General features: G+C 43.2%; 1 protein-coding gene across 1 annotated transcript in view; it reads right to left on the bottom strand.

The window, feature by feature from the left end:
• Positions 1 to 13437, bottom strand: part of Popdc3 (popeye domain containing 3) — a 30105-nt gene extending 16668 nt beyond the window's left edge. The window contains exon 1 of the mRNA XM_005368623.3: positions 13263 to 13437. The gene's annotated coding sequence lies outside the window, so the exon portion shown is untranslated. The remainder of the gene's footprint in view (positions 1 to 13262) is intronic.
• Between the last annotated feature and the right edge of the window lie 2325 nt (positions 13438 to 15762).

Here is a 15762-nt window from a genome sequence, read left to right as displayed (position 1 = left end):
CTCCCTTGCTCCCAGTAACCTCTACAGACCAAATGAATCCCCTTTTTGATGGATTTGAGAAGATAAACTAGTTGGCTATAATCTTTTCTTTTTCTAACTGAACACGTACATTACACGCCTGGATTAGTGGAGTCATTCTTGACCTTGGTCACAATTGGGCTCCTTTAGTATAGGAAATGCTACAAGTACCCTTATCTAATGGCAGGCCACTGCTAGTCTACTTTTAGCCAACTAGAGTCAATTCTGCTACAACACAACATATGTGATCCTACAAAAATCATTGCACCATGCAAAATTGCAACCTGAACCATAGGGAGGGAAACGGAAAGGGATGTAACACCTCAAACCTTCACCAGTGGTTACCTTTGTTAGAGGATAGGAATTTAATAAAAATAATAGCATTACTTTATATATGTAAAATGACTAAGATACACAAATGTGGCTTTGGCTATTAAAAAGACTGCAGACTGCCCAGTAGTGAGACCACTCTGCACCCTAACCTCAAATAGAAAAGACGTAAAAACCAAATAGGTGGAGGGGCAGAAAGTAGCATGCATGGGGCGGGTTGCAGTAGGAGAATGCATGGAAGGAATACATCTTCCATCTCCCATGAGGCCTGGAAGCATCTTTTTCATTTAAAATGTAGACCGGGGAAGCACACATCTAGATTAGGCACCTGTCTGATCAGAAACTCATTTTTAACCTAATGTGAAGCTTTCCTCAACTGACTTCTAGACTGCGCCTGGGAGCTTTTTGGGTTTAGTCCAACAGCACTTGGCCACCTCAAAGCAGCCATGGCTAAAAACCAGAGAGCCCCGCAGAATGCAGCGACCTCCTTTGAAGGTGTTCGGAAGTGGCCAGCGCTTTCTCTTCACCCCTGTGCGCCACACTCTCTCCGCTTGTATTTCTCTGAGTCTCCTCCCTGACCTGCATTCTATTCCAGCCACAGGCTTTTCTCTTGTCAACTCTGATTCAGCCATTCTCCCTGCATCCCTCCCCCCGTGATGCCACATACACCTGGGCTCTTCAAGATGCTTCATTATCTCCAGCTACTCTCCAATATGAAGACTTTCCATTAGCAAATTCTATTTGGTGCTTTCCAACGGAGCTGTTTAAACATGTTTGGAATGCTGAATGAACCCATTTTCATATAGGAAAGGCCATACACATGAAAGAAGAGCAAAGCCTGACATCAGAGGGCAATGCGTGAGGAAGTCAGGGTAGGTGGTTCATAAGTGAGATGTGTGTGTCGGTGTTTTGTGTATGCCTCCATAGCTGAGGTCACCTGGCCACAGCCCAATGCATTTCACCAACACTTTCTTGTGTAATAAATCATCCAGAAGAAAGCAGGAGGGTTGCATATGCTCAAGTTCTTCCTTAATATGTCAGTTGTATTTGAGCGATGCATATGTTCAAAACATGCATCATAGCATTAACTCTCAAATAACCAGCAAATCAATATATGCAATAATTCAAATTCCTTCCCTCACAGAGCCGGCATTTTACTGAAATTCAAATGTTGACACTGTGTAGACCTAGTTTCTAAATTACAAGGGCATTTACATAATCAAGAGTTGTGTACAAGTAATACTTATTCTTCTAGAGTCAGTAGTTACATAGGGATTTTTAAGTAGCTGCTGCCTAAGACAGGGCGTGCTGTCGGAGGACAGCAATGTACACACAGCACCAGCAGATAAGCTTTGCAGAGCTAAACTTTGTGTGGCTCTGTCCCCCAGGCCACAGTCACCAAGTGAGCCATGCCTAAGAGAAACACTCAAATTCTTATGCCTATCATAAAGACTCTCCTTTGCTCAGAGACTCGAGTTTAGAGACAAGTTACACAAAACTGAAAAGTTCACTACTATTTTGTAACAGTATTTATTAAACAATAACCAGCACTATTCTTCCTTTTATCAAGCTGGCCTGTGAAAGCATGTTAGCAGCATGCCCACCTCCCTTGCCATGTTAATAATACTACACATCTTAACGATGGATATTAAAGTCTACTCAAAATACTTGCTATGATAAACTGTAGCTTTAACCATGTTTAATTTATGGCCCAGTTCCATAGTGTTTTTTTTATGTTTAAAAACAAACCTTTTAGAGCCAGCAGTGGTGGTGCATGCCTTTAATCCCAGCACTCTGGAGGCAGAGGCAGGCAGAGCTCTATGAGTTCGAGGCTAGCCTGGTCTATAAGAGCTAGTTCCAGGACAGGCTCCAAAGCTACAGAGAAACCTTGTGTCAAAAAATCCAAAGCCAACCAACCAACCAAAAACAAAAACCCCTTTGAATTAATTGTTTCTTCTATGATACCTTCATCCATATATATATCGTGCATTTTGATTACTTCCCCACATTCTCTTATCCCCCTCCCAAGTCCCTTTCTTCCAACAAAAAGACCAGGGCACTAGTGCTCACTTTTGATTGGGTGTTGTGGTCTCCGGGTCATTTGTTTGGAATGATCATTGGAGCCTGGTAAGTTCCTCACACAAACGAACTCAATGACTCCACCGCCCCCCCCCCGAATTCATTAGTAGCCAACAGTTGAGCAGGGATGCGTAAGGGAAATATGTGAATCTTATTCCTGTGACTTTTCCCCAATTTTCCAGAATCACAGTCTTTCTACTATCACATTTTCTGAAATTAACTTTCAAAGTAGAGTTATCAAAGTGAGTTAGACTCTGGGCCAGATAAGTGTGACTGTTACTGAACCTCATCCAACTTGGAAAAGGTAGTTTTCTTAGATAATTAAATAACAGCCATAATAAATAAAATAGAAATCTTCTATTAATTTAAATTTATGTTATTAACTTATAATGGCTCAGTGAATTAATTGTTTTTCCTCTTTCTTTTGGTGTATGTGTGCATGTGTGGTATGTATGTGAAGAGTGCACATGCCTGTGCGTGTGCGTGTGCGTGCGTGCGTGCGTGTGTGTGTGTGTGTGTGTGTGTGTGTACGTGGAGGCCAGAGGCTGACATTGGGAGTCTTCTGCAGTGGCACAACATCTTGTTTTAGTTTATTTTATGTGTATGAGTGTTTTGCTCATGTGTTCCTGGTGCTCAAGGAGTCAAAAAGATGTCAGACCCCCTGAACTGAAGTTATGGGTACTATGAGTTAGGAATCCAGTCTCGGGTCTCTGCAAGAACAAGAATTCTTAACCACTAAGCCATTTTCCAGCCCCTTTATTTTGTTTTCTTTTGTTTCTTTGTGATAGAGCCTCACTATGTTGTTCTGGATGGCCCAGAACTCACTCTATAAACCAGGGTGGCCTCAAACTCAGAGATCTTCCTGCTTTTTCCTCCAGAGCACTGGAACTAAAGGCTTGCACACCCACACTGGCCCACCTTATTTTTTGAGACAGGGTCTCTCACTGACCCTATAGCTCATTAGTTCATCTGGACTGGCTGGTCATCAGACTTCAGGGATCCACCCTTCTCCAGATCCTCAGCACCAGGATAACAGAGACACATAATGGTGCCCAGCTTTTTGTGTGAGTGCTGGGCACCTAAAATTGGTTCTCACATTGCAAGGCTTCTCCCCATTTCCTTCACAAAATTTCAGATGAATATTAGTACTTAATAGTCAACTATTTCTTTTATTAGACTTTTTGTTTACATAGAAATCAATGCCTGGTATTGGCTGCCTGCATACATTTATATAAAAATTACATCCCTTTTTTGAGTCTGAGGTTGTAATTAAAGGAGGCAGGACACAGGAGGTCTAGATATAAAAGGACAGGAGCACAAAAGGATGGGAACTAGTCCTCACTGTCATGCCTTTTCTCTGGGCCTCAGCTGACTCTTGAATTGAGTACTGGTTAGTTCTCTCCACTGCAGTCTCACTGGGTACACAACCCACACCTAAGGGACCCCATGCCCAGCGGTAGATGGCCAGCACAAACTCAGAGGTATTTTTGGAGTTGTTCTGTTTGTCTCATGATGCTTTGCTTTGGGCTTTTTGTTGTTGTTGTTCTGACAGATCTTTTGCTTATATATTATGGCTTCTGATTTTATCGCTATGGGTTTTCTGTGTTTGACTGTGTGTGTCTCAGTGTTTTTATGTGTTTTTGGTGCTTTTTCTTTGGCTCTTTTTTCCCCGTTTGTTTGTTTTCTTTTATTCTGGTTTGTCTTTATTTTACTTTATCTTAGTTTCTTCTTATTATTTTAGATGCCTGTTCATATTCTAATGAGAAAGGAAGAAAGGGTGTGGCTTTGGGTGGGTGGGAAAGTGGGGAGGAGCTGAGAGGAGCTGGGGTAGGGGAAACCAAGGTCAGAATGTATTGTATGAAAAAATTATTTTCAATAAAATTGACTGAAGAAAGAAATGCTGATAGATATATATGTTCATTAGGGGATATACCACGGTTCCTTCAGCAACTATGCAGCCAATGCATATGAGTGAATCTGGGTATGTAAAGAGAGAGCTCTTGGCTGGCACGCACCATATCTGAAAGGGCACCCTGCTAAGCTCCAGCTGACCCCAGTGAAGGAACTTAGGGTTGGCAGATCATCTAGTTTATCCAAAGCAGTCAGAAATCCAGAATCTGTGAGACTCCACTGGTGTTGAAACGCTGGTTAAGTGATATTTTTACACATCCTGTCCAGAGACAATGCTGAAAAACCGTACTGCCGAAGGCCAGACCCAGCCAGTTTACCTCCTCATAGCTCACTGCTGCATGGGGCCCTATCAGGTCAATAAATCCAGAGAAGAATGGCTACATTTACATCCTTCTATGCTTAGCTTTCCTATTTCCCAAGAATCCCTTTGGCAGGAATGGCTTTGACAGAGAAATCAGAATTTTTATACTAACTCCTCCTTGCCTATCTGACCAAGAACTGGCCAAAGACAGAGCACTAGTGTATGCTGCCATTAATTGCTAAGATGGCATTTCAACTTTGAAATGAGCACAAAAGACAGAAAACAAAGCTTAGATTCTATAAGATAAAATCTAAAAAGCTTAAAGTATTTTATTTCTGTAGAAGCCCAGTTCCCTTTTGTAACAGAAGAAAAGTGTCGTTGTTCATGTACTGGGGCTTTCAGGACAATTATAACACAATCAACACAACAAACATAGCATTACAGGTATTAGACCTTGAGCTTCAACATCATCCTCTCCTGAGTGGAGGAGACTCTAGTAAGTAGTGACAACTAACATCTGTCCCAAAGAACTCTATACCAGAATCTTCACAGTCATAAAAACACCATGGGAAAGAGGGAGAGGTAATTATTTTCCTTAGTTTCAAACAGGGGAATGACTTGGCTGTCAGAGCCCCCAGCAGTGGATCCATCAACCTTGACTAAAAGTCAGAGGGTGAGAAATAAGCATGGGTGGGTTCAGTATTCACTGGGTTGCCCTCCTGACAGAGACTCTGTGTCTCTGTATATTTATTTTGTATCTCTTTTTTTTTTTTCTACTGAACTAATCCACATGCCCCTATCCTGGAACATATGAACCCATCAAGGTTGGACACCGGCAGATGTTACCCCAATGTAGGACTCTGGCACTTGGTCATGTCAGAATCCTAACATCCTCATTCATGACCTATTTCTATGTCTTTTATTACACTTTATTTGGGGTTTAATGCATGAGCTACAGTCAGTGTGTGAGGCCAGATAAAACATTTGAGCAGTCAATTCCTTCCTTCCAAGCCTTGCCTGATACCTGGGACTGAACTCACTCGGCAATAAGCTTCCTTAACCACGGAGCCATCTCTCCAGACCTACCTCATTTTCATTTCTGAATGAGTTACATCTTTAAATCATTGAGACAATCATAGTGAATGTAGAAAAGAACAAGAAAAAATTAAACAGCATAATTGATATGGAAAGCAAAGTTAGGATAATGTAAGTATTATTGATGTTCAAAGTAAAGAATTACAAAATATAGGGAAATATATTAATAAGGGAAAGATCACCCCAAGATTAAGAACAATAAATATGCCAATAAAGAGAACACAGCAAGTTCTGTGAGGAAATTGATACAGAAATTAACCATGACGTTGGTCAGTTGAATTACTAAACCTCAAGAATAGAAAGGAAACATCAGGACTCTATGCAGAAAAAGCAAATCAATTCCAATGGGGAAACTGTGACATTGACTTAAGACTTCATAACCACATAACAGACAAGAAAGCTTGCTTTTTAATAGCAGGGAGCCACATATACACAATCTGATCTGGAGATGCATTTCTTGTTTAATTGGGAAGGACCTGTTACCACTGAGGACATTGAAACATTAATCTCTCTTTTCTGCTTCCATCTTCTCTCCCCTTCCTCTTCTTTTTTTCTCTTTTTACCCCTCACCCCCTTTCATTTGCTATATAGTCCAAGCTAGCTGGATTATGTGCATGTGAACTGAATAAACCTTGCTTTTGCATTCTGGACTTGACTGGATTCCAGTGGTGGTTTCTCTGGGGGTCTCAGTTTGGGCACAACATTATCATGGTGGGAAGCATAGTGATATGCAGGCAAACATGGTGTTGGAGAAGAAGCTGAGAGTTCTACATCTGGATTGGCAGGCAGCAGGAAGAAAAAGTGACATTGGGCCTGGCTTCCTCCAACATTGCCACACCTACTCCAACAAAACCACACCTCCTAATAGTGCCACTCCCTTTGGGGGCCATTTTCATTTAAACCACCACATTCCACTCCCTGTACTCCTAGGCTTGTAGATATATTATAATGCAAAAATGCATTCAGTCCAACTTTGAAGGTCTCCATGGTTTATCAAAGTCTCAACAATGTTTAAAGTCCGTAGTTCAAAGTTTCTGAGACTCAAGGAAATCTCTTTACTATTACTTCCTATAAAAAGCAGATCACATACTTCTAACATATAATGGCAAAGGATATACATTACCATTCCAAAAGGGAGGAAGGAGCATAATGAGGAAACACTGGACCAAAGCAAAACCAATAACCAGATGGGCAAACTCCAAACTCTGCATCTCCATGTCTGATGTCAAAGGACTCTTCAGATCTCCAACTCCTTCCAGCTTTTTTGATTGCAACACACTTGTCTCTCTCAGGTTGGTTCACTTCCTATTAGCAGCTTTCTTCAGCAGGTGTCCCATGACTCTGGCATCTCCAACATCTTGGGGTCTCCCAGGCAATCTGGGCTTCATCTTCACAGTTTCACACATGGCTTCTCTAGGCCTCCATGCAGGGACACCCCTGACATATGTCTGGCCTTAGAGGCTATCCTCAGTCATGGAGGGAGATTCCATAACCAGTTTCTTAGATCCTTAACTCCAAAGCCAAAACCATGTGGCTGAAGCTCTGCTGTTTGCTAGGGTGTTGGAAGAAGGCTGCTGCTTGTTGGTTCCTGGCTGTCAGCCTAGCTTAGACCCCTAATAATCACACAGAAAATGTATTAATTAAATCAAAGCTTGGCCCATTAGCTCTAGCTTCTTATTGGCTAACTCTTACATATTAATTTAACCCATTTCTATTAATCTGTGTATTGCCACATGGCAGTGGCTTACTGGCAACGTTTCACCATGTCTGACTCTAGCAGCGGCTCCATCATTTCTCTTGACTCCCCCTTCCTTCTCCCATGCTATAGACCAACCCAGTTCTTTATTCATTAACCAACAAAAGCAACACATAGACAAAAGGACCTCCCATACCACTAGGGATATAACACAGCCCCTTCATTCAAATACATTTTCACCAACTTTCTGGTTTTGATGGTTTCCTTCACCTCCAAAGCTTGGCTATCCTGGAACTTGCTCTTCAGACCAGGCTGACCTGGAACTCAGAGGTCTGCCAGCCTCTGCCTTCCTGAGTTCTGGGATTAAAGGTGTGCTCTATCATACTTGGCTCTAAGCTTCTCTTTAATTCTTTTTTACAAGTTGGAAATTTAGCTGGGTGGGATCTTGCTCTGAGGTCACCACTTCCTTTATTCCACTTGGCATCAGGCTTTTATACAATCTGATTATATTTCCTTGTGTTCCTATTGTTTTCCAAGTGTACTTTCTGTATTTTTACTTGCTCATCTTGCTCCTTTTCATTATAGATTTCTCTATATAAGACCGGCCACTAATAACCACACAACACAATCAACAATAGACTGTTTTGAAATTTCCTCTGCAAATGCAATTAATACAAAACTTTTAATTTAGCCATGTTGTCATGGCTAAAAGAAACAGACTTTTCTGACAAGGGCAGAAAGCAGCCATGTTCTTCACCAAAATCTCACAAGAATGGTCTTCCTTATATTCTTCTCTGAAACTTCTTGATCCAGGCCTTCACAGTTCAAATACCCTTAGCACCATGTCTTCTATGTTCCTACTAGAATGACCCATTCATTTCCATCTAAAAATGTCCAATTGCTTTTCTAGTTCAAATTCTTTCAAAATATCCCATATTCAAACCAAAAGCATGGTCTGACTTATCAACCCCACTCCCTGGTACCAACTTCTGTCTTAGTTAGTGTTCTATTGCTGTGAAGAGACACCATGAGCAAGCCATCACTTATAAAGGAAAGCATGTAATTGGGGCTGGCTTACAAGTTCAAAGGTTTAGTCCATTTTCAGCACAGCAGCATGCAGGCAGACATGGTGCTGGAGAGATAGCTGGGAGTTCTACATCTGGATTGGCAGGCAGCAGAGAGAGCGACACTGGGCCTGATTTGGGCTTCTGAAATCTCAAAGCCGACCCCCAGTGACACACTTCCTCCAACAAGGCCACACCTCCTAATAATGTCCCTCCCTAAGGCCTCTGGGGGCCATTTTCATTCAAAGCACCATGAAGCATCTCTATTAACATCTTACAAGAAGAAAAATTTTAGACAAATTGACAGAGGTGGGGCAGAGAGACTTGGTCAATCAGGCAGCATTGAAAACCAAAAGGACTTGGAGGACCGCCATACAGCACCAGTCACAGACCTTTAAAAAGCCAAACAGGAGCACAAAGCACAAACCCTCCATCCTGACTACAAGCAGGTGTCTGCCATTTGCACGAAGGTTTGAGTTGGCTGCCTATGGGTGGTTGAAGCTCAGTTTCTTGTCACTGATTGAAACCTGGCCATTCGTTACTAAAATCATCCTTGTAAATCGGGTTTCCATTTGGCTGAGTTTGTTACAGAACCAACACAGAGCAACAGGACTCAGACTAGTGGCCTCATGTTTGTTTAAAAACACTATTTTTAAAAAATTAAAAGTGTTTTCTGTCTTCTATGAGTATAATTTGTATGAATGCACTGAAAGACACCTAGGATAACTTTTACTCCATGGTAATGATGCAGAGTCCTCCATGACAGGAATCTTTCTTTCCCTTTTTATGATACAATAGCAGAACTTTGCATTCTTTATACTATGTAGAAAATAATAAGGTGACTTTACATTGAAAAAAAAAAAAAACCTCAGGGTGTGAAGAGATGGCTTAGCAGTTGAGAGCACTTGTTGCTCTTGCAGAGGACCCAAGGTTCAGTTTCCAACACTCACATGGTGGTTCACAACTTCAGTTCCAGGGGATCCATATCCTTTTCTGACCTCCATGGGCATCAAGCATGCATGTGGTGTTCATACATATATACATGCAGACAAATACTCATAAACTCTATGAAACATAAAAATAATCTTTAAAGATAGTCAAAATGCATTAGCACAACAATCAGAACTAAAAAAGCCAATGCTATTGTGTTTTCTTTAGATCTTTCCATCATTAAGTTCACACTTAATGATCACTCAGATGCCTTCCCTGACCTCAGATTCCCTATATATAAGGAAAGTTAATCTATACTCAAAAAAACTGAAATATATTTTTAAATCCCTATATAATTTGAATTGAAATGCTGAGTTAGTAAATTGATGTGGGATTCCCCTCTGTATGCTATGAATGTGTTTTATTACATTTGGTTAATAAAGAAGCTGCTTTGGCCTATGGCAGGGCAGGATATAGCTAGGTGGGAAAACTAAACTGAATGCAGGGAGAAAGAAGGTAGAGTCACACAGATGCCATGTAGCTGCCCAAGAAAACAAGATGTGAGGTAACAAACCACGAGCCTTGTGGTAAAATATGAAATAATGAAATAGGTTAATTTAAGATGTAAAAGCTAGCTAGAAATACACCTGAACTGTTGGACAAACAGTATTGTAATTAATATAGTTTTTGTGTGAGTATTTGGTCTGGGTGGCTAGGAAATGAAAGCACAGTCTCCTTTTATAGTAAATGTCTCTTTTTTCAAATCCATTTTTCTTTGGTTAAATAATTTTTAAATTTTGTGCTATGTGTTCAATGTATGTATGCATGTTTGTCCACGTGTACATATGTATGTAGGCACATAGACATTAGAGTCCCTCATCAATTGTGTTCCTCCATTGTTCTCCACTGGACCTGGAGCTCTAATGGCCAGACTGACCGGTCAGGAAGCTCAGGGACCTGCCAGTCCCCACTAGTGCCCACAGCAGGGCTACAGATGGCCCCTTCATAGGCTGGGGACCTGAACTCAAGTCCTCATCCTTACACGGCAGGGACTTCATTAATGGAGCCAGTTAAATCTCCTGCTCCTGGATGAACAATTTATACAGATAAAATAGGGGCTGACATGGTAGAGAGCTTGCCTAGAATGTGAAAGGCCCTGGGTTCAGTTCCCAGCGCTGGAGGGAAAGACAGAGAAAACAGGATGTATCAAACCCAGTCCCCCACATAGCCATTACCCAGATTCAACAAATATCAAGATTTCCACAACCAAGTTGTAAAGTTAAAAGCAAAACCAAACTCGTTATTTAGCCTTCATTTTCTTCCATCTGAGACAAGCACCTTTGGAGAAAGACAAACCACCAACCACGGGTTGTCTGTCCCGCTCTGTGTGGGCATCAGATATCACCAACAGCACCCTCCAGAGGCAGCAGCGGCTCCACCATCTAAGTATTCCTGCAATCCGGGTCCCTTGTCTAGATGTTCAAAACTACAAGTATCTCAAACTTCAGAATTCTTTGAGTTCCTTCTATGTAGGTGTGACAAAAAAAATAAAAATAAAGAAATAACCTAAGAGAACAACTTGAAAAGAGAAACAGTGTATTTGGGCTCGTGTTTTCAGAAGTGTTAGGCATGACAGTGGGCGTGGCATGGCAAAGCAGTCCGTATCCTGGCAACAAGGATGCAAAGAAAGGGGAATATGCGAAGACACCAGGACAAGATGCAGCCACGAAGGTCACGCCAGTGACACTTCCTCCCACTGCGCCCATCTCCTACCATTCCCCACCCACCTCCCACTAATGCCAACAGTGACCCCATCTGGCGATGAGCTCATCTATCTGTTAGGTCAGAGTCTCAAGATCCAGCTGCAAGTCTCAAGATCTCAGGCAATGCCATCACCAACCAGCATGCACAGAGGTGAGCCTTTGCCTGCCCTTTCTTATTCCAGTCAACTTAGAAAAAAATTAACTCTTCTGTTTGAATTCAGAGTATCAGTACACAGATCCAGAGACTCTTCTATACGCTCAGGGTGTTGCTCATCACACCCCCATTCCTTGGTAGTCCTATCCTGGCCACTTTCAGGGTGACAGCCCCCAGGGGTTATTTCTGCTAAAGGACAGAAAGTGACAACTCAGCAGTCATTGTAGGTCCATGTGAATTAATCCTGGAATCTCTATGCTGGAGGAGGAGTCTACATACTGCAGGGGATGTAACCCATCAACTTTTGATCATTTATTTTAGTTAATATCGATAATAACTTTTACTTTAACATATTTTCTATACTTAGATAAAAGGGGGAAAGTCCCGTTCCTTTAAAAATGTAATTAGTGACTCAATATGCTCCTCTATTCCCGAGGTAAATTCAAACTCGATATCACTCTTCACCCTACCTGACCAGTCTAGTTACAAAAAGCCAGCTCAACTGCAGTTAGCAGGCTTGCATATCCATCACAGACATTTTCCAAAGCAGCTTTGAAATTTCCTACTTTATTGCTTATTTGTTAGGCTCCCTGGCTAACGCTTCCTAATTCTCCTGGTCTGCACTGTCGACTTTCAGAAAGAGCAGGCATGGATGCTGTAGCTGTCTTCCCTGTGAGTCTTGCCGTTTGCACTCTGGGATCTCAGACTCTTGGGTCTTTTTTTGTATTTAATAGTACAGACTGAAACAATTCTCAAGCACAGGCTACACAATGATTCAGCTATTTTGAGAGACTAACTGGATTAATAAGATTAACTATCAATAGCCTCCCATTTAACTATGAAGTTTTGACAGCAAATCATTCCTTAGTGTAGATGTCAATTTGAAGACCAAACGCAGATTTTTTTTTTTTTTTTGGACAGAAGAACCTCAGATTATTTGGGAACTGGTATCAACTAATCCCTTTATTTTGCAAATGGAGAAACTGAGATCCAATTTCTCTGATTCGTTTTTGTTTGGTTTTACTTCCACAAAGGACAACACCAAGTTATTAGATGTGCACCGAATAGATATTTTCATATGATAGATTTTAGAATTAAAAACGAGCAAGGAAACAAAATAGCCACTAAACTTAACAGCAATAGGCACCATTTTTTTTCAAGGTGGTCATAAAGTTTAATTGCACTTTGCAGGCGTGCAGCTCAGAAGAACTTAGTGCACAGGGAGGTAGGGAGTTTTGTTTTGATTCAATTTTCCTTCAAACGTGGGATCCTAAATCTACTGTCAGTAATTTATTAAATTTTATCTTTTCACTACTAACAAATTAAAAAAAAAACTTTTCCCAAATATTACGTACTAAAACTGTCCCCCTCAATCTGTGTTCTGCATTTTGATATTGCGCTTTTGATCTTTTCCTAAAATAACAACTCTCAAAGCTAAACCGCTGTAACCGTCCTTGGAGAGGTCATCCGGGACTTACAGATTTTTTTTCTTTCTCTGCCTAGTGGACCCCCAAGTACAGAGAGCTGTCACAGTCCAGCTGTCCCTGACCCTAACTGCACAGTCAGGCCCTTAGTCCGGGGAAAGTCAAGAGCGGCTGGCCACAACTCGCCCACGATGAAACCGACGCCAGCCAGGACCCCGCGATCGGCTTTTCCCCTCGAAATCTTTTCCCTTGGGGAGACAGGTGTCGAGGGCCCCGCGACGGACTTAGAGAGCTGCTGCGCTTGAGGGGCGGACCGCTGGCTCTGCCGCGGACCCCGGCGGGAGGTGCGAGCCGCGGGGCGCGCACCCGGCCCCAGGGCGTGCGCAGAGGGGACGCGCACCGGGGGAGGGGGTCTCGCCCTCTGCGCGTTCCCGTTCCCCGCAGCCCCGCAAAGTTGCCCGGCGGCCGCTCCTGCACACGCCTCTCGCTCTGCTTACCTTCCCGGCCTTCGCGCCGCTCCCGATGGCGCCCGCAGAACTTTCCGGCCGAGCGCGCAGGGCCCGGTGGCCCTGAGGGCCCGAAGCCAGAGCCGGGCACGCCTCGCCGTCCGTCCGCCCGCGCCTGGGTCCCGGACGCGTCCTCCCGCGCCTGCCCGCGCCGGGCACAGCCGATCCAAACCGCTCCCTGCGGCGGGGACGGGCTCGGGCGCGCGCTCCGAGGCACGCGGGCAGGCAGCGGGCGCCACCAGTGTGCAGGACTCGCGAGGCCCTAAGTTGGCAAAGACCCGCTTTGGGTCATCCTAGGTGGAGAGTGACGGTGCTGAGCACCAGCACAAAAAGCCACTGTCCACCTTCTTACCCCGCTGCACCCCGGTAAAGAGAAGATAAATCACCAGAGGAAAGTGGGTACAGGACAGAGAAAGGACAGTGATTATTCGTGGGTTAAATAGGTTTTAAAAAAATCAAACAGGGAAAGGACATAGGTCATCATAATACAAAAATAAAACGCAAATGCCACATGAGCTCAAATAATAGGCAAACATGCTATTTAAGGCAATTGTCACATGTATTTTTCCCTCTATGAAGTTTTTATTTTGTTCAGGTGACCAAGCACGTGGTGACTGTAACTAAATAAAGACTTGACCTCTCCAAGATATGGTTGAGGAGGTTTTTATTGTAGATATGAGGGAGAATACAGCCAGAAGCATCTGGAGGAGTCCAGAGCAGGGAGAGAGAGTAGTAGACTGACCATGGCCAGCAGACTGAACCCAGCCTGGGGGAGGGGGGCGGGGGCGGGAAGGGGGAAAGAGGTTGAGCAGGAGCAGAAGAAAAGAGAGGACCAGGGGAGCAAAGATAACCAAGAACCAAATGCTGAGAGCTAAGAACGCGTGGCGCATGGCCGAAATGGCAGGGTTCTATAAGAATGAGGAGCTGAGGGAAGGGAAGCCCATGAGCTGGAGGAGTTTGAGGTAGGGGAGTTGAGAGAAGCCAGGATGTCAGCTAGGGACTCTGTAACAGGTCCTTGCTATGCAGAGAGAGCCGGAAGGCCAGCACATGCTTTGGCATGAGAATAGGCACCACAGTTAGCCATTGGACCTGACAGGATGGTAACCAAACAATGAGAGTCACAATTTACTCAGATTTCAGGGGCGTCCTTTCTGCTGACATATATATATATATAACCATGGTGGTATTGATGACTCCAGGAATGACATTTTTCTTGTTTTGTTGTATGTGTGTTTTATTAGTTAATTGGTTTGTTTGTTTGATTTTTCTTTTTTATTTATTCTTTTCTCGTATATTACATCCCAACCTCCGTTTCCTCTCCCTCCTCTCTTCTCAGTGTCCTCCCACCTCCCCTCTCCTTTCCTTTCAGAAAAGGCAGGCCTCCCAGAGCTATCAACCAAACATGGCACATTACATTATAATAAGACTAGGTACCTGCCCTCATATTAAGGCTAGATGAGGCACCCCAGTAGGAGGAAAAGGGTCCCAAAAGCAGGCAAAAGAGTCAGAGACAGCCCCTGCTGCCACTGCTAGAAGCCCCACAAGATCACCAAACTACACAACTGTAACATACATAATATTCTACAACAAGGTGTGCTAGGGTAAAGGAGGCACAGACCTTGTGGGAGTGGCAAACCAGTGACTGGTTCAGCTTGAGACCCATGCCACAAGAGGGAGCCCATGGCTGTTTGCTTGTTTGTTTCTCTGTCTGTTTGCTTTGAGACAGGGTCTCTCCACATACCCTTGACTGTCCAGGAATTCACTGTATAGACCAGGCTGGCCTCAAACTCAAACAGATCCGCCTGCCTCTGCCTCCTGAGTGCTGGGATTAAAGGCGTGCGCCACCATGCCCTGCTCGTTTTTCTGTTTTAAAAATATTTATTATCATGTATGTGTATGTTGGGTGTTGGGGTGTGGAGGCTGGAGGACAACTTTGTGTAACTTTGTGTAAGACATTCTCTTAGTTGATCTTTTTGTGGGTTCTATGAATCGAACTTGGGTCATCAAGTTTAGTGAGGAGTACTTTTACAGACTGGGCCATCTTCTTGTCCCCCATGACACACATGTATTTATTGAGTAACCATTAACTGCTTGAAGCCTCAGAATAACCAGAAAGGCAAGATTAAAGTGACAAATGAACCTTCTCTTCGTGGTAATGAGGATGAAATCTAAGCTTCTCAATGGCATGGATGGCCAGAAATCACTAGATTTTTCAAGCTTTTGTTCCAAGTGTTTGAAATCATTTGGAGAAGAGAAAGACGGCTAGAGAATTTTGTTAAAGCCTTACCCGCTTATGTCAGATATGTTCTCAGTGTGTGCTTAACAGAGTAAGTGCCTTGTGTTTTAAACTGCTAAGGATAATATTCATAATTTTAATTTTAAAAATTTAGAATGAAGTTGTGCTCTGCCACAGATTCTCGGTGGCCACATCCAGGTGAGAACATCGACCATGTGATGTTTCAATTGCGGCTGTAGTGAGCCGGACAGGATC

Source organism: Microtus ochrogaster, unplaced genomic scaffold (assembly GCF_000317375.1).
Source record: "Microtus ochrogaster isolate Prairie Vole_2 unplaced genomic scaffold, MicOch1.0 UNK37, whole genome shotgun sequence".
In the NCBI taxonomy this organism is placed as follows: domain Eukaryota; kingdom Metazoa; phylum Chordata; class Mammalia; order Rodentia; family Cricetidae; genus Microtus; species Microtus ochrogaster.
The sequence above is the reverse complement of the archived record's forward strand: the minus strand, read 5'-3'. Positions and strand labels throughout refer to the sequence as shown.